The sequence below is a fragment of the Ranitomeya variabilis genome, chromosome 4 (assembly GCF_051348905.1).
Source record: "Ranitomeya variabilis isolate aRanVar5 chromosome 4, aRanVar5.hap1, whole genome shotgun sequence".
NCBI classification, from domain to species: Eukaryota; Metazoa; Chordata; class Amphibia; order Anura; family Dendrobatidae; genus Ranitomeya; species Ranitomeya variabilis.
Window position 1 is genome coordinate 78,671,498 of NC_135235.1, and position 27,216 is coordinate 78,698,713.

At 42.3% G+C, this 27,216-nt stretch overlaps 1 protein-coding gene across 1 annotated transcript in view; it reads left to right on the forward strand.

Annotated features, from left to right (window-relative positions):
- TMEM26 (transmembrane protein 26) overlaps positions 1 to 27,216 on the forward strand; it is a 159,009-nt gene that overhangs the window by 50,288 nt on the left and 81,505 nt on the right. The gene's annotated exons all lie outside the window — the stretch shown is intronic.

Consider the following 27,216-nt stretch of genomic DNA (forward strand, 5'->3'; position numbering starts at 1 on the left):
ACTGAACAATAAAGTCCACAGTATGTGGACTGCAAAAACCAAGCCAGGACTTATCTTTGATGATTTGAACTGATAAGCAGGAGAATCCAGGAAGAGATGTGAATCCACCCAGGAACAATGAACAACTGGCACTAACCAAAGGATCTGGCCAGACTAAATAGCCCAGTCAGAATTGGTAATAAGTGGAAGCACCTGATGACTGCTGAAATCCAAAGGAGCAACAGTACCACTTAAAACCACCGGAGGGAGCCCAAGAGCAGAACTCATAACATTACCACTTATAACCACCGGAGGGAGCCCAAGAGCAGAATTCACAACAATTAACTGCTAAATGGAGAATCCTACTAACTGCAATTAAACTGCAGCCTGAGACTGTTGATGATGTGGTGAAGGCTTGTGTGGTACTTCACAATTTTGTATTATCCAAAGAAAATGTTTCCCTGGAGGATAATGTGTCAGAAACCACCTTGCGGGATTACCAAAACACAAGTTTTCGCAGTGCAGTAGCAGTCTCCAGAATGCGGGACAATTTTGCAGACTACATCATGTCTCCTCAAGGATCAGTTGACTGGCAGTACGAAATGGTGTAAAAAAAATTTTTTTCACACTTGTAAATATACCATGTTTTTTGCTTTGTTTACAAAACCTTTGGACTTTAACCTCGCAGTATTGTATGCTTTGAACCGGTACCCCTTTTCACATTTTCTACTGTTACTTTACCATAACCTTGGTGGTTTTATACAGTTTTAAAAAAAGAAAAGAGAATGACAATAAAAATGTTTTTAAACCAAATTTTTTTTTATTTATTTACAAGTTTACAGGTTCTCATAATTTGGGGTGGAGATAGTAGCGGAGGGGCTGACAGGGCAGACCACGTCGATAGCGAGGGACAGGACATCACGGGGAGGAATAGAAGTGGAATGGGTGGTGAAAACATAAGGTTGGGCAGGGAGTTGAGGTACAGATGTGGACTGTGGGAGGTATGGTGAAGGTGTTGGTGGGATTGGGAATGGTGAAGTTAAAGGGGAAAAATGGAAAGGGTAAGGTAGGTACTGGGAAATACTGAGGGGGGAAGGAAGGAATGGCGAAGGAGTAGAAGTAGGCTGGACGGGAGGAGGATGGACGGGAGGATAGACAGCAGCTTGAGAGGGGAAAGGTGTTGAAACATGAAGGGTAGGTAGAGGGGCTTGGGACATCGCCTGCATTAGAGCAGTGTGGCAGCCTTGCATCACATGCATCTGCAGGTCAGGAGTTAGATTTTCCATGTGCCTGAGGACCGACTGAAAAAAACAGTGTCTTGGGGATTGGTTTGCATCTGAATGCATCCTATCCAGATGACTGCTGAGTTCAAGTATGCTTTTGTTAAGCATATTGTGCCCAGCAGATGTTTGCTCACCCAAAAGCTTGATGGCATTCTGGAAGGCTGCATTCAGATGCAAAAACTCAGGCGCATAGCTCCTTTCCTGACCTCTCTGGCGCTGCCGTCCTGACCCCAAAGGTGGTCTAGATGTTGCGGCAGTGTCAGAGGTGTGGGGTAAAGGGAACTCTAACTTATCACCTGCAGCTTCAAGTGACAAAGTCTACCCTGCTGCTCCAGCGCTGGTGGATGGGGCCGAGGGATCACACAAAAGGGAAGGTACAGATACAGAGGGGTCGACATGGTCCCCGGTGGCGGACTCCTGAGAGATCGCTCCAGAGGGGTGCAACTCTGATGCAGGCTCTCGAGTGCTGCAGATAGTGCTGTTAAAGAAGAAAAAAAAATGTAGTATCTTGATATTACAATTGCCCTTGCTGCCAAAAAAAATTGAAGGTTACACATTTTAACAGTTTGACTGAAAACATGTGGTGTTGAATATGTACCTTCTGCTCAGCAGCGTCGACCGGAGGAACGACAGGGCTCTGGCATATTTATACCTGCTCCTGCGTCCTCTAGATCCACTCGGGGCCTGCATCTCCTTGTTAAACTCCCTCTTGAAGCAATCCCTGAGTGACCGCCACCGCACAATAACCCTGTTACCTGGAAAGATAAAGCAAAAATTGGTTACTATACAACACATTAAATCATGCTAACATAAGGTAATGAAGTGTGAATACTTACGCGCTAGATCCTGGGCCCCAGCATCGAGTTCCTCCCAGTTATCCAGAACAGCACTGCACACTTCCTCCCACAGCCGTCGGGTGACGAACTGGTCAGCATGGCGGCGGTCCGCCATGTTCCACAGCGGCTCCTGATTTTGGACCGCTTGGATGAGGGTGTCCACATCTATCCCCTCCTCTTCCTCAGCCTGTTCGGGAGCACGCTGTGAAGCCTTTAACAAAAAAAAAATAAAAAGGAGAAGATTATACCACATGAATTTTAAAATTTACTGAACACCAAACCACAAAGGAACTTACTCTTCGGTGACCGCCACGATTAGCATTTCGACAACTATGGGAGGTGCTTTGAGGAACTCTAGGTCGAGTCCCGGATTGTGAAGACTAATAAAAAAAAAAAATTATGTGCTTGGATGGAGGCATATGTACTTTGTGTGTGCTGTGCTGAATGTTTGTGTTGGGTGTAGTGTGTTTTATGTGAGGATCTGTCTCTGCAAAACTTACAATATGCGCTCCCGCTCCTTGAATTTGTCCACCCTGCCGGTCTCCTTCTGGAAGCCCCTCTGCTTCAGCTTCCTGTGAAAAAAAAAATCACCTCAGGTGGCTGACGATGTGAGGGGGGGCTCCCACAAGAAGACATTATGGTCCTGTTTTCTAGCGTCTGTCTTGGGTCCTTGCTGCGTTTCTCTTGGGTCCCTAAGAATCTGCAAGTATAAAGAGAGTTCTAAGCTACTGTACAAAAGGATAGATAAAGCTTTCGGGACTTTATACTTACATCTTTTTTCCAAACTTGGGGGGCCTGGTTGTGTCTGTCTTGGGTCCTTGCTGCGTTTCTCTTGGGTCCTTGCTGCGTTTCTCTTGGGTCCCTAAGAATCTGCAAGTATAAAGAGAGTTCTAAGCTACTATACAAAAGGATAGATACAGCTTTCGGGACTTTATACTTACATCTGTTTTCCAAACTTGGGGGGCCTGGCTGTGTCTGTCTTGGGTCCTTGCTGCGTTTCTCTTGGGTTCCTTGCTTGGTACCTCTAAGAATCTTCCAATTTAAACACAGTTTTAATTAGAATGATTATGTATTGGTATGCCAACATACATTTTGATTCCCCCCCAAAAATTATTATACCTAAAAAAATAAAAAAAATAGTGTTAACTGTTACCTTCAAACTTGATATGCTTGATGCGCAAGCTGCAAAACCCTCCACCTCCTGTTTCCCCAAAAAATTCCTTGAAAGCAACACCAAAACTACATCAAACTTGATATGCGCCATGCGCATGTTGGTAAACCTACCCCACCCCCTCCTCCAGACACAGTTTCAACTTTATAAAAAATTTCCCTCATTCAAAGTTAAAATACCAATACCCAAAAATGTTAATTATGGTTACCCTACAGTTACTATTTTCTAAAACCAGAAAGCATTTTCTATACCAAAGGTTTGCATTCCGCATTTGTATATAAAACCTCAAACACCTTTATTGAATGTAGACCCAGTTTTAAATTTATCTTGAAATCATACTACGGACAGTTTTGTGGAATTTTTATTACAAATTTTTTTTGTTTTTTCTTTTTTTTTTGTTGGAAAGTAGGAGCTACACTGCTCTTTATTTTAAATACCAGTACAGTATGTTAATGTATGAAAAATAACAAAAATGCAGGACACACACATCACACGGCGTTTATACACACACACCACACACATCTCACAGCACAGCCATTCAAAATACCAGCACAGTATGAAAAATAAAAACATGCAAGGCAGGCGGTCGGGCACACACACATCACACGGCGTTTATACACACACACACACCACACACATGTCACAGCACAGCCATTCAAAATACCAGCACAGTATGAAAAATAAAAACATCCAAGGCGGGCGGTCGGGCACACACACATCACACGGCATTTATACACACACACACCACACACAGGTCACAGCACAGCCATTCAAAATACCAGCACAGTATGAAAAATAAAAATATGCAGGGTGGGCACACACACACACACACACACACACACACTGGCAGAACTCATGCTGGATGGCAGTACTCACATGGCAGTCTCTGGCAGGGTCTTGCTGGCTGCCGGCAGGATCTGTCTTGCTGGCAGAGTCTGTCTTGCTGGCAGGGTCTGTCTTGATGGCAGAGTCTGTCTTGCTGGCAGGGTCTGTCTTGCTTGCTGGCTGGCACTTCGTTCTCTCTTGATGGCACATTGAGGAATGAGGCCCACCTGTCCTGTTTATATAGTTTTGGGGTTGTCTGGGCAAAGTATCTACTTTTTGGAGCATGCTCAATTGAAAAAAGCAGATTGGGGCGACGGATCCGCCAAATGACGGTTCGCGACCGATCCTTCGCCCATAGGCACCCATTCTATGAAATGGCGGTCGCGATGGATCCATCGCGAACCGCCAATTAGGCGCAGACAAAAAACGTTACAATGACCGTCAATGTCTAGACAACGTCCGCCAAATTTCGACGGATCCGTCGCATGACAGATGGAACGGACGACCATCCGCCACAATCCGTCGCTAATGTATGTCTATGGGAAAATAGCGGATCCGCCAAAAAAATGGCGGATCCGCTATTTTAGGAAAATGGCGGTTTCAGACTGACGCCAAACAACTGAAGTGTGAAAGAGGCCTTAGGAGCACTGCTATGTATAGCAGAAATTACAATATCCTATGAATGCCAGCCAAGGCTGGTGTTAATAGAAGATTCTCAATGACAGCCACAGGGGTCTTCAGCTGACCCCTGTCTGTCCTGACAACCCATCACATCAATGATGCGCTTCCTGTCTGCGCATGTTAGATGCCGATGTCAGTGACTCATAGCGGTATTTAAGTGGTTAAAGCTGCAGGTGAATCTGTGATCCACCTGTGGCTGTTAGAGGCACTCAATGGCTGATTAAATCAGCAATCAAGTGTGGGGAAAGATGTGAGCGCAGTGTAACATCACTGCCGGCATCCCTGCATGGCTTCCCATCCCTCACCATGCAGGGACATCGACTTACTCAGAACTCTAGCACGTGCAATGAGTCCTCTGTCCTCTGCTTGCTGTGTGCTGTGATCTCTATGTCCTGTGCTTGCTATGCATACATCCTGACTGCATAATTAGGGCGGCCACACCTGCACATTCTGATTCTTAAAGAAACAATTTTCACATTCCTAATGTGTCCATAGCCTATTGCTGAGAGGAACTGGGCACTCATAGCACCTCCACCTGTTGGGAGGTGCCTGAGTAACATTCTCTTTCAGTGTGTGTGCAACTACTAAGTTCCAAAGTCCTGTCCTGTTTCTGATCTTGCCTGAACCTGTTTGCCAAGGCCTGAACCCAGAATTTGTACCTGTATCTGATCTTTCCTGCTTCTGCCACCCTGGTGGCTGAATACCCAGACATGAGCCCTAAACTTGTACCTGAGTCTGTCCTTATCTGAATTAGGACCAATCCCTGAAGCTGTTTGTATCCAAGTCTGGATCTTTCCTCAAACCTGCTATGTCTGTACCTATCCCTAAACCTGCAGTGTCTGAACCAGTACCTATTGCTATACCTGCAGTGTCTGAACATGAATTTTTCTCTAAAACCTGCAGTGTTTGAACCAATACCTATCTCTATAACCTGCAGTGTCTGAACCAGTACTTATCCCTATTCTGTTATCTTTGTGCAACATTAGTGATCTGGGTGTACACGTGCTTCTTTACTGTAAGTACTTTATGGGAATCTGGTCCTGTCAGTCCTGAGAGTAATTGTCCTTGTATTGGTCCTTTGTGAACTTAATCCTGTCTGGCCTGCCTTTACTTGTCTTTGTAATTGTCTCATGCTTACCTGATCCTGTTTGTTTCATATGAACCACGTCCTGTCTCGCCTGTCCGCGTTTGCGGTTTCCTCTCCGCATCCATGGTTTCTTGGCTGTTAGCGCCTGTGGTTTCCTGGCTGTTTGCACCTGCGGTTCTCTCCCTGTTTGCGACTGCAGTTCTCTCCCTGTTTGCACCTGCAGTTTGCTCCCTGTTTGCACTTGTGGTACTCTCCCTGTTTGCGCCTGTAGTTTTCTCCCTGGCCGCGCCTGTGGTTCCTTGTCTGTCCAGTCTGAACTGGGTCCTACCCATTCCTGTATTCCAGTCTTACCTTTCTGTGTCCCAGTCCTTTCTGAAACTGTTCCTGTCCATCCAGTCTGGACTGGGTCATACCCGTTCCTGTATTCCAGTCATTCCTGCCAGTGACCCAGTCCATCCTGAAACTGTTTCTGTCCCTCCAGTCTGATCTGGCTCCTACCTCTGCCAATGTATCAGCTGTGCCCACCTGCACCGACCTTTCTGTATATCAGCCGTGCCCACCAGTACTTGCCTACCGATGTATCAGCTGAGCCAGACAGTACTTACCTGCACCTGTCGATAGCATCCTGTCCCTTGGGGGTCAGCTGCTACTGTCGGAAACTGCCCTAGAGTGCTACCTTGCAGCTGCCTGCCATTACCAGCCTGACCTCACCACTAGAGGCTCCAGCGAACACCAAAATAGCTGCTTAGACACCAAATAGCTGCTTAGTCACGCCCCTCCGGGATAAGTGTGGTCCGTGGTACAGTGGGGCCACGATCCACGCTCGCACTAACCAGTCTGGGAGTGAGCGTAACACTCAGCTTGTGAACCTAGAGTACTTGTTTGTCGATGGTCGTGAAGGGGTTAAGGTTCAAAATGTCATGATGTGTTGAGCAAAGTTTGAAAAGTAGGTAACGACTCATCTCTTTATTACAGATTATTCGTATGTATTCGTATGATAAATTGCATACCGAATTGTTATCCAGTTTTTCAGTACCATTTTTGATAAAATTTTAAAGAAACTGTTCAGTTTTTTCATTGCTTTGCTCTATTAACAGAACATTGAGTCTTAGCAAAAGAGCTAAAGTGAAATATAACATGCCCAACAAAGTCTACAGAATACACCATCTTACCATTTATTTTATATGGGTCACTAGTGCCAAGTACTTCAGTAAATGTGACTTTCAACTTAGAGGGTTTCTCCAGGTATAGAAAACACATAAATAAAATAAATGCCATTATAATTCAAATCCAAAATGCCATTTACAATTAGCAAATTACACTTGTTTTGTCTATGTATGTAATCACTATAGAACATTAACATTACAGCCATCTTGTAACACGAACAGAAATCTATCCTAGAATTTAATAGCACAGATGCCTCAGAGCATGTGCAACAAAAAGCTAAGATGGTCTCTTGTGACTTGACTCTTTTTACCTCCACACCCCTGGTATCTCCAGTATTAGATCAGATAAACAGGGTGGACAGCAATGTAATCAGTCTGTTCTTACCCCAGCACCCCTGGTATCTTTAGTATTAGATCAGATAGGCAGGGTGGACAGCAGTATGAGCAACCTCTTCTTACCCCGCGGAAATTTCTGCGGCAATTCTGCAATGTGTGCGCTTAGCCTTAAACTTCTATGCAGGAATCTGGATTCTTGCAGTGATTCCTGGGTTGCATCCATGAAGGAGTTGCTGGCCAGTGGAGGGGGCCTGAAGAGAATGATCAGGGAGCCAGGTTTGAACCAGGAGGTCAAGGTCAGGTACAAAATCGATAGACAATCGGGTATTTAAAGCACAAGCCAAGTCAGGGATGGGAATAGACAGACTGAACTAGACAGACAGGAATAAACATGGGAGCCAGAGACAGGCTGCTGAGAATTTTGGTAAGAAATAGCCCTTCCTATGACACAGAGCCAGCCTTCTGCTGCAAAACACAGCTGAACTGGAGGAGGACAACGGTTTCTCCCAAAAAATGAAAGACCAAATGTCTGAAAAACATCTGGAGTATTAAAGCGGCTTTGATTAGCAACAAAAGCAGAGAGAGCAGAAGCATGTTCAGACACAGATGTTACAAGTACCAAGAATACAAGATAAAATCAAACCTCTGTGATAAGTTTTTCATGATAAAGAGTGATTTGAAGCACAACAGAATTTTAAGACACAAAAGATGCTCAATACATGATGTAATACTTAGCTGTAGTTTTTATAAATTAGCATTCTTTTCACAATAAAATAGGAATTCACATTGTATGCGATAACCAATAAATACCTTTTTCTTTCGATAATGACCAAAAGGTTGCTCAGAACCTATCTACAGTTGTTGGACCCAGATAAGTTTAACTAGAAGCAATATACCTTTTGTTCTACGTTTAGGCTGGTAGATGAGAACTTTCAATACAGTTTGTGTAGCCAATTGTAAATGACCATAAATTAATAAGTGTTTGCAGTGAATTAACCTCTGTAATGTCCAGCTGTTCAACAGTGAATATATATTTATTTAGGAACAAAGATAACACAGCTTACAAATGGTATTTTGTATAGCTTAGGAAGGATCTTCACATCATGTCTGTTAGCTTACAAAATGAAAGTAAAACTGTGCTCCAGCTACACACATAGTTATCAGGAACTTCCTGTATTGTTTTTTTTACAAACATTTTTTGCAATATAACACTATTGCTGGAGACAGAATCTCATGCACTATTAAATCGTAGTAAATAGTAGTTGTCATATATACAGCAATAAGCATTATTCCAACACCCCCACTTAACAACTCCTTATCTTCTTAGTCCCATAGTGGCTTCAAATTTTTCTCTTGGAAGTGGCTTTGTCATAACATCAGCTATCATCTGGTCAGTCTCGCAATAAACAAACTCAATTATGTCACGTTCTATCAAATCACTCAGGTGATGATGTTTAACTTCAATGTGTTTGGTTCTTGCATTGATCTTCTCACTGCATGCAAGTTTAATGCATCCTTGGTTTATTCATAAATCACCATCAGTTGAGCTGATGGTTTACCAAAATCACCAAATAATTAGTTTAACCAAATGTCCTCTTGACTTGCATGGGCTGCAGGCACATACTCTGCTTCTGTAAATGGCAAGGCTAAAGACACCTGCCTTCTTTTAGACAAGAAATGTAACTTTCTCCAAGCTTGAACAAATAGCCGCTTGTCAATTTACAATCACTGAAGTCACCAATCTAGTCTGCATCCACTTAGCCTGTGAGTTTTAGATCTCCTGTTGCAAATATCCTTAAACATATGCCTTGAGTCTCTTTCAAATCTTCAAGAACTTTCTTTACAGCATTCCAGTCTTTTTGGCACGCTTTTTCCACATACAAGAGAATTCTTATTGTTGCTGCGATATCCAGTGGAATCATAGTTGCTATGTATAGAAGTGCCCCCACTACCTGTCTGTATTTCTCACTGTTGGGTAACAGATCATTTTGTCCCTTCTAGTGTTGAGCGATACGTTCCGATACTTGAAAGTATCGGTATCGGATAGTATCAATGGGACACAAGTTTCGGAAGCTATCCTGGATGGTTCCCAGGGTCTGAAGGAGAGGGAACTCTCCTTCAGGCCCTGGGATCCATATTCATGTAAAAAATAAAGAATAAAAATAAAAAATATGGATATACTCACCCCTCCGGCGGACCCTGGACCTAGCGGTGATAACCGGCAGCCTCCGTTCCTAAGAATGAGCGAGTGAAGGACCTTCGATGACGTGGCGGCTTGTGATTGGTCGCGTGACTGCTCATGTGACCGCTCACGCGACCAATCACAAGACCACGACATCATCGCAGGTCCTTCACTCGCTCATTCTTAGGAACGGAGGCTGCCGGTTGCAGCGGTTACAACCAGGGCTCGTCAGAGGGTGAGTATATCCCTATTTTTTATTTTTATTCTTTATTTTACACATGAATATGCATTCCGATCCCAATTCCCGATATCGCAAAAATATCGGAACTCGGTATCGGAATTCTGATACCGCAAATATCGGCCGATACCCGATACTTGCGGTATCGGAATGCTCAACACTAGTCCCTTCAGCTTTAAGTAGAATTGTTCCATTGGGGTTGACATACCTTTGGCTTCTAACATTCCAATCTGCCTCAGAATGTTTGTTGATTTTTGCACTTTGGTTTAGAAGAAAGCTTCCACCTTCTTCTTCTAATTATACTTTTTTCCTTTTGGTGTTCCATGCTCTTGCCGATTGCTTAAGACCATAGAGGGATTTTTGTAGTTTGCAAATGAGATTCTCTTCACCCCTCTTTGGTATAACCCTCAAGTTGAGTCATGTACAAGTCTTGTCAATATTACCATTTAAAAATGAAGTTTTAATGACCAAATGTCTGGCAAACATCTTTCGTACAGCAGCTATAGCCTTTAGAGTCCTGAATGTGGTCTGCTTAGCAACTAGATAAAATGTGGCATAATATTCTTCATCATATTTCTGACAATATCCTTTTGTGACTAATCTTGCTTTAAATTTGTGAACCTTGCCTTCAGAGTCATACTTGGTTTTAAAAACCCATTTACATTTGATTGCTTTTTTACTTGTGGTAGTTTGATGAGTTTCCAAGTTTGAAGTTGATTAAGGGACTTCCCTCATTTTCAGCATTAATCCACTTCAGTTTTATATGGACAGGTAGTTGTTGCATCTCATCCCATGACTGCAGCTTTTGGCTCAGGTAGTGTTTTGGCAAGGTAGGATAAACATTTAGCTGGTATACTCTTGTTTGATCTCGACAATATTCTGACTTCAGGTTCACCTGATTTTTCTGTTGCTTCTTCAGTGGTTGAAGAACCTAACAAAACATCTACATCATTTTCCTCATCATTTTGAAATCATAACAGAGATTGTTGTTGCTTCAGCTGGACTACTGGTATGATGTCATGAAACTTGAGAGACACAAAGTTCTCATCAATCATTGCATCTCTGCTTATTGTGACCTTGTTTGTTTCTGGGTGCACAATTCTATATCCTTTCTGGGTTCATTGAAGCCCACAAGGATACCCTTTTTTGCATGAGATTCCCACTTCATAAATTTTTCTTTGGGAATATGTGCAAATACTTTACTTCTGAAAATTTTTAAGTGTTGTAGTTCAGGCTTCTTGCTGTTCAATTGCTCAAATGGAGTTTACCTGGTAGTCTGTTTTGAAGGTGGCAAGCTGTCTTGATTGCTTCACTCCAATATGTTGTTGGCAAATCTGTGTCAAATAGCATATTTCTTACACTTTCATAAAGTGTTCAGTTCCTTTTTTCTGCTAACACCATTATGTTCAATGTTGTATGGTACAATGGTCTGAAACATGATTCCATTTTTCCTTATAACACTTTGTGTCTCATTACTTGTCAATTTAGTTCTATTATCTACACGCAGAATTTTTACCATTTGAGAAAATAAGTATTCTTTCCAGGAGTTTGAGTACTCGTTGGACCACAACCATCTGTGTGTATTAACGCCTTCATGACCCAGCGTATTTTGACCTTAATGACCTGGCCATTTTTTGCAATTCTGACCAGTGTCCCTTTATGAGGTAATAACTCAGGAACACTTCAACAGATCCTAGCGATTCTGAGATTGTTTTTTTCACGACATATTGTGCTTCATGGTAGTGGTAAATTTAGGGCGATAATTTTTCAGTTTATTTGTGAAAAAATCAGAAATTTGGAGAAAATTTTGCAATTTTTAAATTTTTAATTTTTATTCTGTTAAACCTGAGAGATATGTGGCAAAAAGTAGTTAATAAATAACATTTCCCACAAGTAAAATTTACATCAGCACAATTTTGGAAACAAAATTTTTTTTTGTTAGGAAGTTATAAGGGTTAAAAGTTGATCAGCGATTTCTCATTTACAAAACCATTTATTTAGGGACCACCTCACATTTGAAGTCAGTTTGAGGGGTCTATATGGCTGAAAATACCCAAAAGTGACACCATTCTAAAAACTGCACCCCATAAGGTGCTCAAAACCACATTCAAGAAGTTTATTAACCCTTCAGGTGTTTCACAGCAGCAGAAGCAACATGGAAGGAAAAAATTAACATTTAACTTTTTAGTCACAAAAATGATCTTTTAGCAACAATTTTTATATTTTCCCAAGGGTAAAAGGAGAAAGTGCAACACGAAAGTTGTTGTCCAATTTATCCTGAGTACACTGAAACCTCATATGTAGGGGTAAACCACTGTTTGGGCGCACGGCAGGGCTCGGAAGAGAAGGAGGGCCATTTGACTTTTTGAATGGAAAATTAGCTCCAATCGTTAGCGGACACCATGTAGCATTTGGAGAGCCCGTGTGCCTAAACATTCTAGCTCCCCCACAAGTGACCCCATTTTGGAAACTATACCCCCAAAGATGCATAATGAGCACTTTTCAACCCCCAGGTGCTACACAAATTGATCCGTAAATATGAAAAAGTACTTTTTTTTCACAACAATTTTCTTTTAGCCTCAATTTTTTCATTTTCACATGGGCAACAGTATAAAATGGATCATAAAATTTGTTAGGCAATTTCTCCTGAGTACAACGATACCTCATATGTGGGGGTAAACCACTGTTTGGGCGCACAGCAGGGCTCGGAAAGGAAGGAACACCATTTGACTTTTTGAATGGAAAATTAGCTCCAATCGTTAGCGGACACTATGTCGCGTTTGGAGAGCCCCTGATGTGCCTAAACATTGGAGCTCCCCCACAAGTGACCCCATTTTGGAAACTAGACCTCCCAAGGAACTAATCTAGATGTGTGTGAGCACTTTGAACCCCAAGTGCTTCACATAAGTTTATAACGCAGAGCCATGAAAATAAAAAATCCTTTTTTTTTCCTCAAAAATTTTTTTTCAACCCGCAATTTTTTATTTTCACAAGGGTAACAGGAGAAATTGGACCCCAAAAGTTATTGTCCAGTTTTTCCTGGGTATGCTTATACCCCATATGTGGGGGTAAACCACTGTTTGGACACACGTCGGGGCTCGGAAGAGTAGTGACATTTTGGAATGCAGACTTTGATAGAATGGTCCGCGGGTGTAATGTCGCATTTGGAGAGACCCTGATGTGCCTAAACAGTGGAAACCCCCCAATTCTAACTACAACCCTAACCCCAACACACCCCTAACCCTAATTCCAACCCTACCCCTAATCATAACCCTACCCCTAATCCTACCCCTACCCCTAATCCCAACCCTAATCCCAACCCTAATCCTAACCCTACCCCTAATCCTAACCCTACTGCTAATGCCAACCCCAACCCTACCCCTAATCCTAACCCTACCCCAAACCCTACCCCTAATCCCAACCCTAACCCTACCCCTAACCCTACCACTAACCCTACCCATAACTCTATCCCTAGCCCCAACCCTAACTTTAGCCCAACTCTAAATTTAGCCCAACTCTAACCCTAATGGGATCAGAGGGGCAGGGGTCGATCAGGGGGCAGGGGGTGATCACTGGTGTGGGGGGTGATTACCGGGGGGCAGGATGGCAGGGGGTGATCACCGGGGGCAGGAGGGGGCTGTCAGGCACAGGGGGGGCTGAGGAGATGCAGCAGCAGATGGAGATGGAGCCAGCAGCAGCAGTAGCAACAGGGTGGTGATCAGGGTGTGATCACCTGGGCAGGGGGGAGGGGGTGATCACGGGGCAGAGTTGAGGGAGCGGAGGTTGGGGGGCGTGGATTCAGATGGCAGGGGGAGTGGAGGGCAGCAGAGGGGAGTACCTGGGGCAGTGGCGGTGGTGATGATGGCAGCAGCGGCGATCGCGGTATGTGGCAGGGCAGCAAGCAGGCACCTCACTGTTCTGCTTCCATGAATGGCATGAAGCTGGACAGTGAGGCAGCCATCGTTTACTCCACCCCTCCACATCTGAATGGAGAGCTAGCGTCACATGGATGCCAGCTCCAATCAGATCTAGGGGGTGGTGACTAAGTGGTCACCAGGGCGATCCTAGCCAAGGGGGGGCAAAGCCACTCCCCCTGGGCTCAAGTACAAGTCCCCCTGTACCTGCAGGTCGGGTGAAATTTCAGTTAACCCTTTCAGCCGACCTGCAGGAACGCAATCCCGCCATGACGCCACATAGGCATCACAGGTCCGATTGGCATCGACTTTCATGATGCCTATGTGGCATCACAGGTCAGGAAGGGGTTAAGGTTAGAAGCTGTTCTGATTTTGTAGTACTATTCTTAGGAAAAGATTTTGTTTACATTTTCCCTTTAAGACAGCTAGTACATTTCATTGATTATGCAGATCTGTAATACCACACCATCTGCAAGTTGTTTTTGTAGTAACTTTCTTTCTGCTTTTGGGTCTCTATGTGCTAAATACTTGTGTCATACATGGATACAATTATTGTGCTTTTCATATTTAGCAGTGTATATACTTTCCTTGCATTTTATCTTGTACAACTCATCTTTGATTTTTCCATCTTTTGATTTTTCCAGCGGAGAATTCTGGCGATGCACACTATGCATTCTATTAGGATTTGCAAATCTATAGTCTTATAGAGTGACTGCAAACTTGAGCATCAAGTCTGGACAACCCCTTTAATGCAAATAATAAAATGTGCACCTAATAAGCAGGCATAGAATTCTTCCAAAATGTATCCTTTTTTAGCTTTAGGCCTTTAAATCTGTCTAAAAGTTGTTGATCATTCACCTCGCCATTACAAATTAGATTTGGCTTCTTGTTGTCTGCAGTAAACCAAACAATAATAATGTAAATACCTTAACACAAGTAATATGTCGAGTAGCTTCTCCAAATTTATTCCAAAATGCATTTTTTAATTGCTACTGGCTGTTATGACCTGCTACAAATGTGATGCCTACACATGCAATAACTTGTGGCAGCAGTCCAATGGAATCATAACCAATCCCCATGCTCAGTGTTTTCTAGTTAAACAATATTCTTGGGTTGTCAAAAGAGTTGTCCAAAAAACTTGCCAAAATTGGTAACTATCACCATCTGCCACAAGAGGAGTTCAGAAACTCTTGAGTGACTGCAAAAGACCTGCAGCAATATTTCTAGACAGCAGTCACTAAGGTTTTTAGTTTGCATAGTAAGGTGTACACTAAATGCTCCTTACCCAAGCTCCAAGATGTTCATCTCACTTAATTCAAAAGCGCAAGAAAGTCTGTTCCAATTTGCTCCAAACCATATGAACAGGCAACAGAAATTTTGGGATTCGGTTCTGTGGAGTGATGAACCAAAACTTGAACATTTTGTGGCTACGGATCAGCAGTGTTTCTGGAAGAGGAAAAAGGAATCATATATTAACAAAAACACCCTGCCTACAGTGGAGTGTGGTGGTGGCTCAGTAATGCCTATATGCGGATCGATGACGCTCTGAAGCATTTTTCTTCTTCTGGCACTGGAAACCTGCAGCATGTAGATGACAAAATGGATTAAATCAAGTATTTTTATTTATTTCAAGTACAGGAAAACCTAGAAAATGTTATAATGAATTTGAAGCTTGGTCGTCATTGGACCTTCCAACAGGACGATGATCCCAAACATATCTCAAAGTCCAATAAAGCTTGATTTCAAAACAAGACCTGGAATATTCTGATGTACAGTGCCTTGTGAAAGTATTCTGCTCCCTGGAACTTTTCAACCTTTTCCCACATATCATGCTTCAAAGATAAAGATACTAAATGTACATTTTTGGTGAAGAATCAACAACAAGTGGAACACAATTGTGAAGTTGAATGAAATGTATTGGTTATTTTACATTTTTGTGGAAATTCAAAAACTGAAAAGTGGGGCGTGCTAAATTATTCGGCCAGTGGGGATGGTGTGTTCAGGGTGATGAGCTGTGTTGCCTTTACACCAAAAATATCACTTGGCATTGTTGCCAAAAAGTTTAATTTTGGTTTCAACTGACCAGAGCACCTTCTTCCACATGTTTGGTGTGTCTCCCTGGTGGCTTGTTGCAAACTTTAAATGACACTTTTTATGGATATCTTTGAGAAATGACTTTCTTCTTGCAACTCTTCCATAAAGGCCAGATTTGTGCAGTGTACGACTGATTGTTGTCTTATGGACAGACTGTCCCACCTCAGCTGTAGATCTCTGCAGTTCATCCAGAGTGATTATGGGCCTCCTGGCTGCATCTCTGATCAGTCTTCTCCTTGTTTGAGAAGAAAGTTTAGAGGGACGGCTGGGTCTTGGTAGATTTGCAGTGGTATAATACTCCTTCCATTTCATTATGATCGCTTGCACAGTGCTCCTTGGGATGTTTAAAGTTTTGGAAATCATTTTGTATTCAAGTCCGGATTTAAACTTCTCCACAACAGTATCACGGACCTGCCTGTTGTGTTCCTTGGTCTTCATGATGCTCTCTGTGCTTCAAACAGAACCCTGAGACTATCACAGAGTAGGTGCATTTATACGGATACTTGATTACACACAGGTGGATTATATTTATCATCATTAGGCATTTAGGACAGCATTGGATCATTCAGAGATCCACAACGAACTTCTGGAGTGAGTTTGCTGCACTGAAAGTAAAGGGGCCGAATAATATTGCGCGCCCCACTTTTCAGTTTTTTAATTTCTCAAAAAATTGTAAAATAACCAATAAATTTCATTCAAATTCACAATTGTGTTCCACTTGTTGCTGATTCTTCACCAAAAATTTACATTTGGTATCTTTATGTTTGAAGAATGATATGTGGGAAAAGGTTGAAAAGTTCCAGGGAGCCGAATACTTTCGCAAGGCACTGTATCTGTTAAAGACACCTGATATATATATTTTTTTAGATATATAAGAGAGAAAGATAGAGAGGAGTTAAAAAGTGTTGATACAGAAAACACTTTTGCAGAGCAAAATTAAAGTCTCATGTGCATTGAGTCTAGGTGGAAGTACTTTCGCTTAGTTTACCCAACATGAAGGAAATGCAAGTTTTACCATCTCAGGCTATGCACCTGCCTTGGTTCTGAGATATTATAAAAATACATTTTTGTACCTTTTCATAGTCCCCATATGCTGTATTTATACCATAAATGCATGTTATCAGTGGAGTTGCTCTGACCTAATATGATTTTATTACTAGCTAGTTGGTCATCATGTAATCACATTTTATCCTATCACATCAAATTGTTATCTTTTTTCCCTTTTATTGAGCTACTGTTATTTATAATTTCATGTTGAACGGAAATTTCACAATGGTCTTTAGTGATGTTGAATGCAATGGTTTCAGCACATTACAGAAATACTTCCCATACATCTGGCTCTGTATACATAGAATCTAAGATGTATACGGGGAATGAATATGAAATTTTTCAGAATGTTTAGATGTGACCTTTGCTGCTGGGCATGTTGGCTTATCAGGGGGCAGCAGATTTCTATACAATATATTAATGCACAGTGCATAGCCAACAAGGGAGTCTGTCCTTTTCACATCTGCATAATATTACCACTCATAACATCCAGGTTAGAGATTTGACTATGGGAATAAAAGCAATGCATGATGTAGAGACATTTATAATAATAGAAAGACAAATCAATGTTTAATTTTACATGTAAAAGTATTAGTGTATAAGGATTTTGTTGTAGGTTAAAGTATATGTCTGCCTTTGAATCAATAATTTGTATATACAAACAAGTCCAAAATTCTGCACTGATTCATAGCATATCTTTATAGGAGGTGGCCATCTGTTTTTCATAAGCTGCAAATCCCCAGTTTCTGCTCAAACAGCCAAAGACTGCAATATTACAACTCTGTGTGCAGCCACGCTTAGAAGAAACTTTCTGCATACAGTGTCCACTATACACTTAAGTTCCTCAAAGTTGTGGCTGTGAGAAACCAGAGAAATATAATATTTAAATATATAATGAAAGAACAGTATATGGGCCTTTTGCAGTCCAATAATTCATTATTAAGTGTCTGTGACAGAAGGTGCTTGGTCCCTTGGTCTTGTTCCCTTGTGCAACTTTACAGGTTGGACCCATGGTATATGTGCACCTGTTTAAATTAGCACTCTAAATTTTGCTATCACACTAACTCACTAGCTTTATTCTGTCTTTCTAATTGTTTCACCCCAGCTTAGTAGCATAAATAAATTTGAATCCTCTTATTACAGACAAATCTGTTATGTGAGCAGTCTGACGACCTGTCCAGTACATGACCTCTTGTGTACACAAAAAGTCAAGAAGTTAGTTTCTGATTTCTTGTGAACCATAGAGTGACATCATAACCTATCAAATTCCTCACAGCAGCTTCCTGACACTATCTCAACTAGTTCCATCATCCTTGTTTCTCTGAATGTCTAATCGTGCAGCTGAAGAGATAATTTCTGCTTTATATAAAACAGCAGTTATACTATAGGTGAGTCCCTACAATTATTAACTGCAGCATTATAGAAGTCCAATAAATCACACTGTTAGTACTATCTGTGTGTTCACTTCACAGAATCTCCTGTGTATTTCTATGAGAAGCAGCCTCAGTTCTTGCCTCCTGCTTGTAAGAGTTGACATTGAGCAACCTGTCACAAGCAAGAAGCAGGCAAGGCAGGCTGAAACTGAAACACATAAGAGAGTTTGAAAAGTGAGAATATATCACTTTGGATAAATTAAGACTCGGAAGACAGCAGCATAGTTTGTATATCATTAGTATAACACTGTGGATCATTGAGGATATGCCTTAAATGTTTGCCATGGAAAAACTATGAAGGATGAGGGGATTTATTGACAGCTTACAATCCTCCTGAAAACGTACAGTAGTAACAACACACCTGGCTCAGCAGGGTAGCCCAGCTTTTCAGCTTCAAAGAAGGAATTCCTGTCCCCTCCAACTAACTAGAATAGGAAGACCCCCTGTGGATCCATACTATGTGGTCTACCTGATTTGTTCAGACACCTATGATTTCATAAAGAGAATATGAACTTATCATACATCCTGGCCACACACCGATAACATTTTTGAGATCTCTGGAATGGACCGAACACCTTCCAGGGTCTCGATTCGGTCTAGCTCCCCAGGGAGGAGTAATATGAAGAATGGCTAGTAAGAACCAGATAGCAAAGAAGTGTTAGTCTCAAGGCATAGCAGGGATCTGTCTGGATCTGATTGCGCCAAAACCGAATTCCTAAGACTGTCTATTAAGGAGTTATTACCCATCTTAAGTTCCGTAGCACTAAAGGCAAGGGGAGGGGATTTAGGTTCAGCCCAATGGGGAGTGAACCAAACAGGATAAGGACTAGTGTAGAGCCACATGTTCTCTCTCTCTCTCTGTTATGCTTGCGGTTCACTTCAAAAATGGGGGCCGCATCGAGTAACATGCTGTGAAGGACCTAGGACCCTCCTGCGGCCCAGCCCAAACGTGGTTGAACATCAACCTTGTTATTGATATGATCCATCTGCTTATATTTTTTGTCCTACCACTATTATATTTGCATATATGACCATTGTATATGTATTACAATTGTGTATATAATGTATTGCCTAGTGTGCCCTTAAGGAGATTAAATATATAATTTAACATTGGGCTGCTCTTTTATCGCTATCCACAAATCCACACGTCTGTTTCTTGGCTTAATTTTCCATGCTACCGGGGCTTATTTTTGGAACCATATAATCCCGTTAACAGACTGGGTTTATATCTAACAAGGAACTGGTGACAGTCATACGGGCTGGCAGTGCTCTGTTTCACTGATACTTACGAAAGGGGCCTCTCAGCCTGTCAGGGTTGTGAGCGAGTGTGGTGCCACGTTAATGACTGTGTGGGCCACATCCTCTCACTCCCCATGCCTCCCTGGGCTTTTGTGGACAGGGGGCATCTGTGTAAAACTGTAACAAGCTGACCTTATGTGTCCCCAGGGGGTGCAGAACATCAGGTTGGTGGAAGTGTGGAGACAGAATTACATGATCCATCTGATGAAATTGTGATGTTAGGTGGGGTGGTGAGGTGCGGGTTCATCACAATAACCCTTTAAATGTGTAGTCTTAGTAACAAGATACCTACTCAGAGGAAAATTGCTAAGACAAATTAAATAATTGCTGAGGGTTTGGCTGTTATAGTCTTCAGTGATCCGCTAATATTGCCAGAGGATATAACAGTAATTTACACGTAATGGTAAATAGTGTCCATTTAAAATAAATGGTAGTCCATATAAATGTTCATTAGAGCTGCAGATACTTTTTCTCAGCTCTTTTCCAGTTAATAGAAGGGAACATGAATGTATGACACCGATCTGCAATGTTCATATGTCTTTACAGTGTAGTCAATGTAAGTAAAGTATGAATAGAAGAAGATGGTTAAAAGCTATCATAGATATCATGAACAAGACTCACAGAGAATCCTGAATACCCCAACAAAATGCTTTACAAGAGATCAAACTGATTAAAGAACTCAAATCAAAGTTGTTATCCTCTTAGAATATGGCAATTATCATATTATATAGCACTGTGAACTTACAATTGCTTACATTACCTTTCTACCCCCTAATTCTTCTTTTTTTTCTGCTCTATGTAGGAACAGGAATCCTTTTGCTCTACATGACTCATCTTCTCTTCAACTACTGACGCAGCTGCTCCCTCCTCCCCTGCAATAGACCTTTGCAGTGACTCATGACTTGTGCAAAGAAAATCGACCTCCTGTTTCTACATAGGGCTTAGAAGGATTCAGTTGGTCAGTTTTTAATCACATGGTGTCATAGACGTAATGGAAAACAGAAGAATTAACTGAGTAGAAGGCCAAAATAAGCAATTGTAACTGCACAGTGCTATATAATATGATGATTGCAATATATTAAGAGGCTAAACACTTTGATGGGAGGGGTGCTTCTTTAATATAATAAAAATAATAATAATAATATTAATAATGTGTTTATAACCTCATACATCCTAAAAGCTCTACACTTGGATATTAGCCAGTGTTTCTAGAGGTTTCTGAGCAAAGTAATCTCTGGTCCCAAAATTATATCAAAAGTAATCCTGAAGTTATTATCATATAACACAACATTGAGGAGGTCAACAGAATCTAGCAGTAAATGTCATACTATACAGGTCCTTCTCAAAAAATTAGCATATAGTGTTAAATTTCATTATTTACCATAATGTAATGATTACAATTAAACTTTCATATATTATAGATTCATTATCCACCAACTGAAATTTGTCAGGTCTTTTATTGTTTTAATACTGATGATTTTGGCATACAACTCCTGATAACTAGTGTTGAGCATTCCGATGCTGCAAGTATCGGGTATCGGCCGATACTTGCTGTATCGGAATTCCGATACCGGGATTCCGATACTCTTGTGGTATCGGGTATCGGGTATCGGAACAACATTAATGTTAAAATGTGTAAAATAGAGAATTAAAATAAAAAATATCGCTATACTCACCTGTCCGACGCAGCCGGGACCTCAGCGCAGGAACCGGCAGCGTTGTTTGTTTAAAATTCCCGCTTTTACATGGTTACGCGAAGTCCCGGCTTGTGATTGGTCAGGGCGGCCATGTTGCCGGGCCGCGGACCAATCACAGCAAGCCGTGACGAAAATACGTCACGGCTTGCTGTGATTGGTCCGCGTCCCGGCAACATGGCCGCCATTAACCAATCACAAGCCGTGACGTCACGGGAGGCTGGAAACGCGCTCATTTTAAAAAGGGCGCGTGTCCAGCCTCCCGTGACGTCACGGCTTGTGATTGGTTGCGTCGCGGTCAACCAATCACAAGCCGGGAGGCTGGACACGCGCCCATTTCAAAATGAGCGCGTCCAGCCTCCCGGCTTGTGATTGGTTGATCGCGGCGCAACCAATCACAAGCCGTGACGTCACGGGAGGCTGGACACGCGCCCATTTCAAAATGAGCGCGTCCAGCCTCCCGGCTTGTGATTGGTTGATCGCGGCGCAACCAATCACAAGCCGTGACGTCACGGGAGGCTGGACACGCGCCCATTTCAAAATGAGCGCGTCCAGCCTCCCGGCTTGTGATTGGTTGATCGCGGCGCAACCAATCACAAGCCGTGACGTCACGGGAGGCTGGACACGCGCCCATTTTAAAATGAGCGCGTGTCCAGCCTCCCGTGACGTCCCGGCTTGTGATTGGTCAGGGCGGCCATATTGCCGGGACGCGGACCAATCACAGCAAGCCGTGACGTAATTTCGTCACGGCTTGCTGTGATTGGTCCGCGTCCCGGCAACATGGCCGACCTGACCAATCACAAGCCGGGAATTCACGTAACCAAGTAATAGCGCGATTTTTAAACAAACAACGCTGCCGGTTCCCTCGCTGAAGTCCCGGCTGCGTCGGACAGGTGAGTATAGCGATATTTTTTATTTTAATTCTTTCTTTTACACATTTATATGGTTCCCAGGGCCTGAAGGAGAGTTTCCTCTCCTTCAGACCCTGGGAACCATCAGGAATACCGTCCGATACATGAGTCCCATTGACTTGTATTGGTATCGGGTATCGGTATCGGATTGGATTCCGATACTGTGACGGTATCGGCCGATACTTTCCGATACCGATACTTTCAAGTATCGGACGGTATCGCTCAACACTACTGATAACCCAAAAAACCTGTCTCAATAAATTAGCATATTTCACCCGTTCAATCAATTAAAAGTGTTTTTTAATAACAAACAAAAAAACCATCAAATAATAATGTTCAGTTATGCACTCAATACTTGGTCGGGAATCCTTTGGCAGAAATGACTGCTTCAATGCGGCGTGGCATGGAGGCAATCAGCCTGTGACACTGCTGAGATGTTATGGAGGCCCAGGATGCTTCAATAGCGGCCTTAAGCTCATCCAGAGTGTTGGGTCTTGCGTCTCTCAACTTTCTCTTCACAATATCCCACAGATTCTCTATGGGGTTCAGGTCAGGAGAGTTGGCAGGCCAATTGAGCACAGTAATACCATGGTCAGTAAACCATTTACCAGTGGTTTTGGCACTGTGAGCAGGTGCCAGGTCGTGCTGAAAAATGAAATCTTCATCTCCATAAAGCATTTCAGCCGATGGAAGCATGAAGTGCTCCAAAATCTCCTGATAGCTAGCTGCATTGACCCTGCCCTTGATGAAACACAGTGGACCAACACCAGCAGCTGACATGGCACCCCACACCATCACTGACTGTGGGTACTTGACACTGGACTTCAGGCATTTTGGCATTTCCTTCTCCCCAGTCTTCCTCCAGACTCTGGCACCTTGATTTCCGAATGACATGCAAAATTTGCTTTCATCAGAAAAAAGTACTTGGGACCACTTAGCAACAGTCCAGTGCTGCTTCTCTGTAGCCCATTTCCTGCACACGCCTGTGCACGGTGGCTCTGGATGTTTCCTGTTTCCACACCAGACTCAGTCCACTGCTTCCTCAGGTTCCCCAAGGTCTGGAATCGGTCCTTCTCCACAATCTTCCTCAGGGTCCGGTCACCTCTTCTCGTTGTACAGCGTTTTCTGCCACATTGTTTCCTTCCAACAGACTTACCATTGAGGTGCCTTGATACAGCACTCTGGGAACAGCCTATTTGTTGAGAAATTTCTTTTTGGGTCTTACCCTCTTGCTTGAGGGTGTCAATAATGGCCTTCTTGACATCTGTCAGGTCGCTAGTCTTACCCATGATGGGGGTTTTGAGTAATGAACCAGGCAGGGAGTTTTTAAAAGCCTCAGGTATCTTTTGCATGTGTTTAGAGTTAATTAGTTGATTCAGAAGATTAGGGTAATAGGTCGTTTAGAGGACCTTTTCTTGATATGCTAATTTATTGAGACAGGTTTTTTGGGTTATCAGGAGTTGTATGCCAAAATCATCAGTATTAAAACAATAAAAGACCTGACAAATTTCAGTTGGTGGATAATGAATCTATAATATATGAAAGTTTAATTGTAATCATTACATTATGGTAAATAATGAAATTTAACACTATATGCTAATTTTTTGAGAAGGACCTGTAAGTCTATTTAATCCAATAATCTAATCACTTTTCAAATATGCAGTGGGTACTGAAAGTATTCAGACCCCTTTAATTAAATTTTTCACTCTTGTTTCATTGCAGCCATTTGCTAAATTAAAAAAAAAGAAATCTTGAAATTTTTGCAAATTTTTAAACAGAGTAAAACTGAAATATCACATGATCATAAGTATTCAGACACTTTGCTCAGTATTGAGTAGAAGCATCCTTTTGAGCTAGTACAGCCATGAGTCATTTCCAGGTCTCTCCAAAGATGTTCAATTGGGTTTAGGCCAAGGCTCTGGCTGGGCCAGTAAAGAATGGTCACAGAGTTGTTCTGAAGCCACTCCTTTGTTATTTTAGCTGTGTGCTTAGGGTCACTGTCTTGTTGGAAGGTGAACCTTTGGCCAAGTCTGAGGTCCAGAGCACTATGGAAGAGGTTTTCATCCAGGATATCCCTGTACTTGGCCGCATTCATGTTTCCTTCAGTGGCAACCAGTCATCCTGTCCTTGCAGCTGAAAAACACCCATATAGCATGATGCTGCCACCACCATGTTTCACTGTTTGGATTGTATTGGGCAGGTAATGAGCAGTGCCTGGTTTTCTCCACACATATCGTTTCTAATTATCACCAAAAATTTCTATCTTTGCCTCATCATACCAGAGAATCTTATTTCTCATAGTCTGGGAGTCCTTTGTGTGTTTTTTTGCAAACTCTATGCGGGTTTTCATATGTCTTGCACTGAGGAGAGGCTTCCGTTGGGCCACTCTGCCATACAGGCCCGACTGGTGGAGAGCTGCAGTGACAGTTGACTTTGTGGAACTTTCTCCCATCTCACTACTGCATTTCTGGAGCTCAGGCACAGTGATCTTGGGGTTCTTCTTTACCTCTGTCACCAAGGCTCCTCCTACGATTGCTCAGTTTGGCTGGACGGCCAGGTCTAGGAAGACTTCTGGTGGTCCTAAATTTCTTCCATTTAAGGATTATGGAGGCCACTGTGCTCTTAGGAACCTTGAGTACTGCAGAAATTCTTCTGTAACCTTGGCCAGATCTGTGCCTTGCCACAATTCTGTCTCTGAGCTCCTTGGCCAGTTTCTTTGACCTCATAATTCTCATTTGGTCTGACATGCACTGTGAATTGTGAGGTCTTATATAGACCTATAGTTTAATTTAACACAGCTGGACTCCAGTGAAGCAGTCGAACCGTCTCAAGAAGGATCACAAGGAAATTGACAGCATGTGACTTAAATATGAGTGTCTGAGCAAAAGGTCTGAATACTTATGACCATATGATATTTCAGTTTTTCTTTTTTAATAAATTTGCAAAAAATTCTACATTTCTGTTTTTTTCAGTCAAGATGGGGGGCAGAGTGTGCATTAATGAGAAAAAAAATGAACTTTTTTGAATTTACCAAATGGCTGCAATGAAACAAAAAATCAAAAATTTAAAGGGGTCTGATTATTTCCCATACCCACTGTATACCAGTTAAAATACCCGACCGTTCCCCATCTACTTGAACTTCCTGTCTGAACTTTTTTTCTTCTGATGACAATTTGTTTGAGTCTCCCAGCATTCACTCAAGTTGCTTCCTTTTCTACCCTGAAATGAAGCATCATTAGGTGGTGGCACTGCGGTCACTGCCATAGCTTCTTCCACCGCCATCCCCCAATGACATTGTTTCAGTAGTGGTAATAGAGAAGTGATCGCACCTTCTATCACGCCGACACACTTCTGTCTGGAGAGACACCAGAGTATAATAAAGAACATTCAATTCACAAAGAAAAACTTTGCTGCAAAATAGATTTCTCAGGAAAATCTATGATTTCATGTATCTCGAAAAAAGCAAAAATCTATATCCTGACTGTAAGTCACATAGACAAAACCACTATAATTCATATATATAACAAAGCAAAAGTGGAAAATATAAAACGTAACTTTTATTAACTAAAGCCACAAACAAAAAACAAACCAAACACCCAAGTGAATAAAAATGAGGACAGATGTCTTTAACAAGTGGTGTACTGACCAAAAAGACCAATTGTCCCCTAACAGGATCGGTTGATTAATCTATATATATTTTCTTGAGAAATCAACTTGACACTAGGATATATCTTGTAAGAGGGCTGAAGTCAAAATACATAAATAACACTCAGCATCATCATATACCTAGTTCCATGTAAAAACAATATATTGCCAGTAGCAGACACATATACAAATGCCACTGGTAACTAAGTACATATAGTAAAAACAGGAACAATCTCACCCGTTCCTAGGTGTAGGCTGAGGAGCACCGGATAACCTCCGATCAGGGAAAAAATCCGGAGGAAAGAGACGACAGTCCCTATGTCAGTCCCTATGGGGCTATCAATGCGCTATCCCCCAATGCTCCTGCCCTTACAAGGGCAGTCCACAGCTACCCCTGCACACACATGCCCTGCACTCTCCCTATTGATGATACGTCCCGACGCGTTTCATTCAAGCTGATTCTTCAGGGGACTAGCTTGTGCATGGAGAAAAAGTGCCTATGTGCTAAAAAGGAGGGACAAACAGTCCTGCCACCCTCTATGCTGTCCTGCAGGACAGCTTGAATGAAACGCGTCGGGACGTATCATCAATAGGGAGAGTGCAGGGCATGTGTGTGCAGGGGTAGCTGTGGACTGCCCTTGTAAGGGCAGGAGCATTGGGGGATAGCGCATTGATAGCCCCATAGGGACTGACATAGGGACTGTCGTCTCTTTCCTCCGGATTTTTTCCCTGATCGGAGGTTATCCGGTGCTCCTCAGCCTACACCTAGGAACGGGTGAGATTGTTCCTGTTTTTACTATATGTACTTAGTTACCAGTGGCATTTGTATATGTGTCTGCTACTGGCAATATATTGTTTTTACATGGAACTAGGTATATGATGATGCTGAGTGTTATTTATGTATTTTGACTTCAGCCCTCTTACAAGATATATCCTAGTGTCAAGTTGATTTCTCAAGAAAATATATATAGATTAATCAACCGATCCTGTTAGGGGACAATTGGTCTTTTTGGTCAGTACACCACTTGTTAAAGACATCTGTCCTCATTTTTATTCACTTGGGTGTTTGGTTTGTTTTTTGTTTGTGGCTTTAGTTAATAAAAGTTACGTTTTATATTTTCCACTTTTGCTTTGTTATATATTTCATGTATCTCGGCAGATCTGCTCAGCTTAACAGCTGGTTTAAAGGCAAATGCTCCCCTCACAACTCGACTGTAGAGTGGTGATATAGCAGCGGGAGGCCAACTGAATGCCATTATGACTGCTATGGTGGCACTTCTGTGAAGCATAGCCTAAGGAGACCACCATCTTAGCTAGATGCTACAGAGAACAAAAAATGATGTTGCCAGGTCATTTTACCATGCAGGAGATGCTGTAAAGACAAACTAAAAAAAC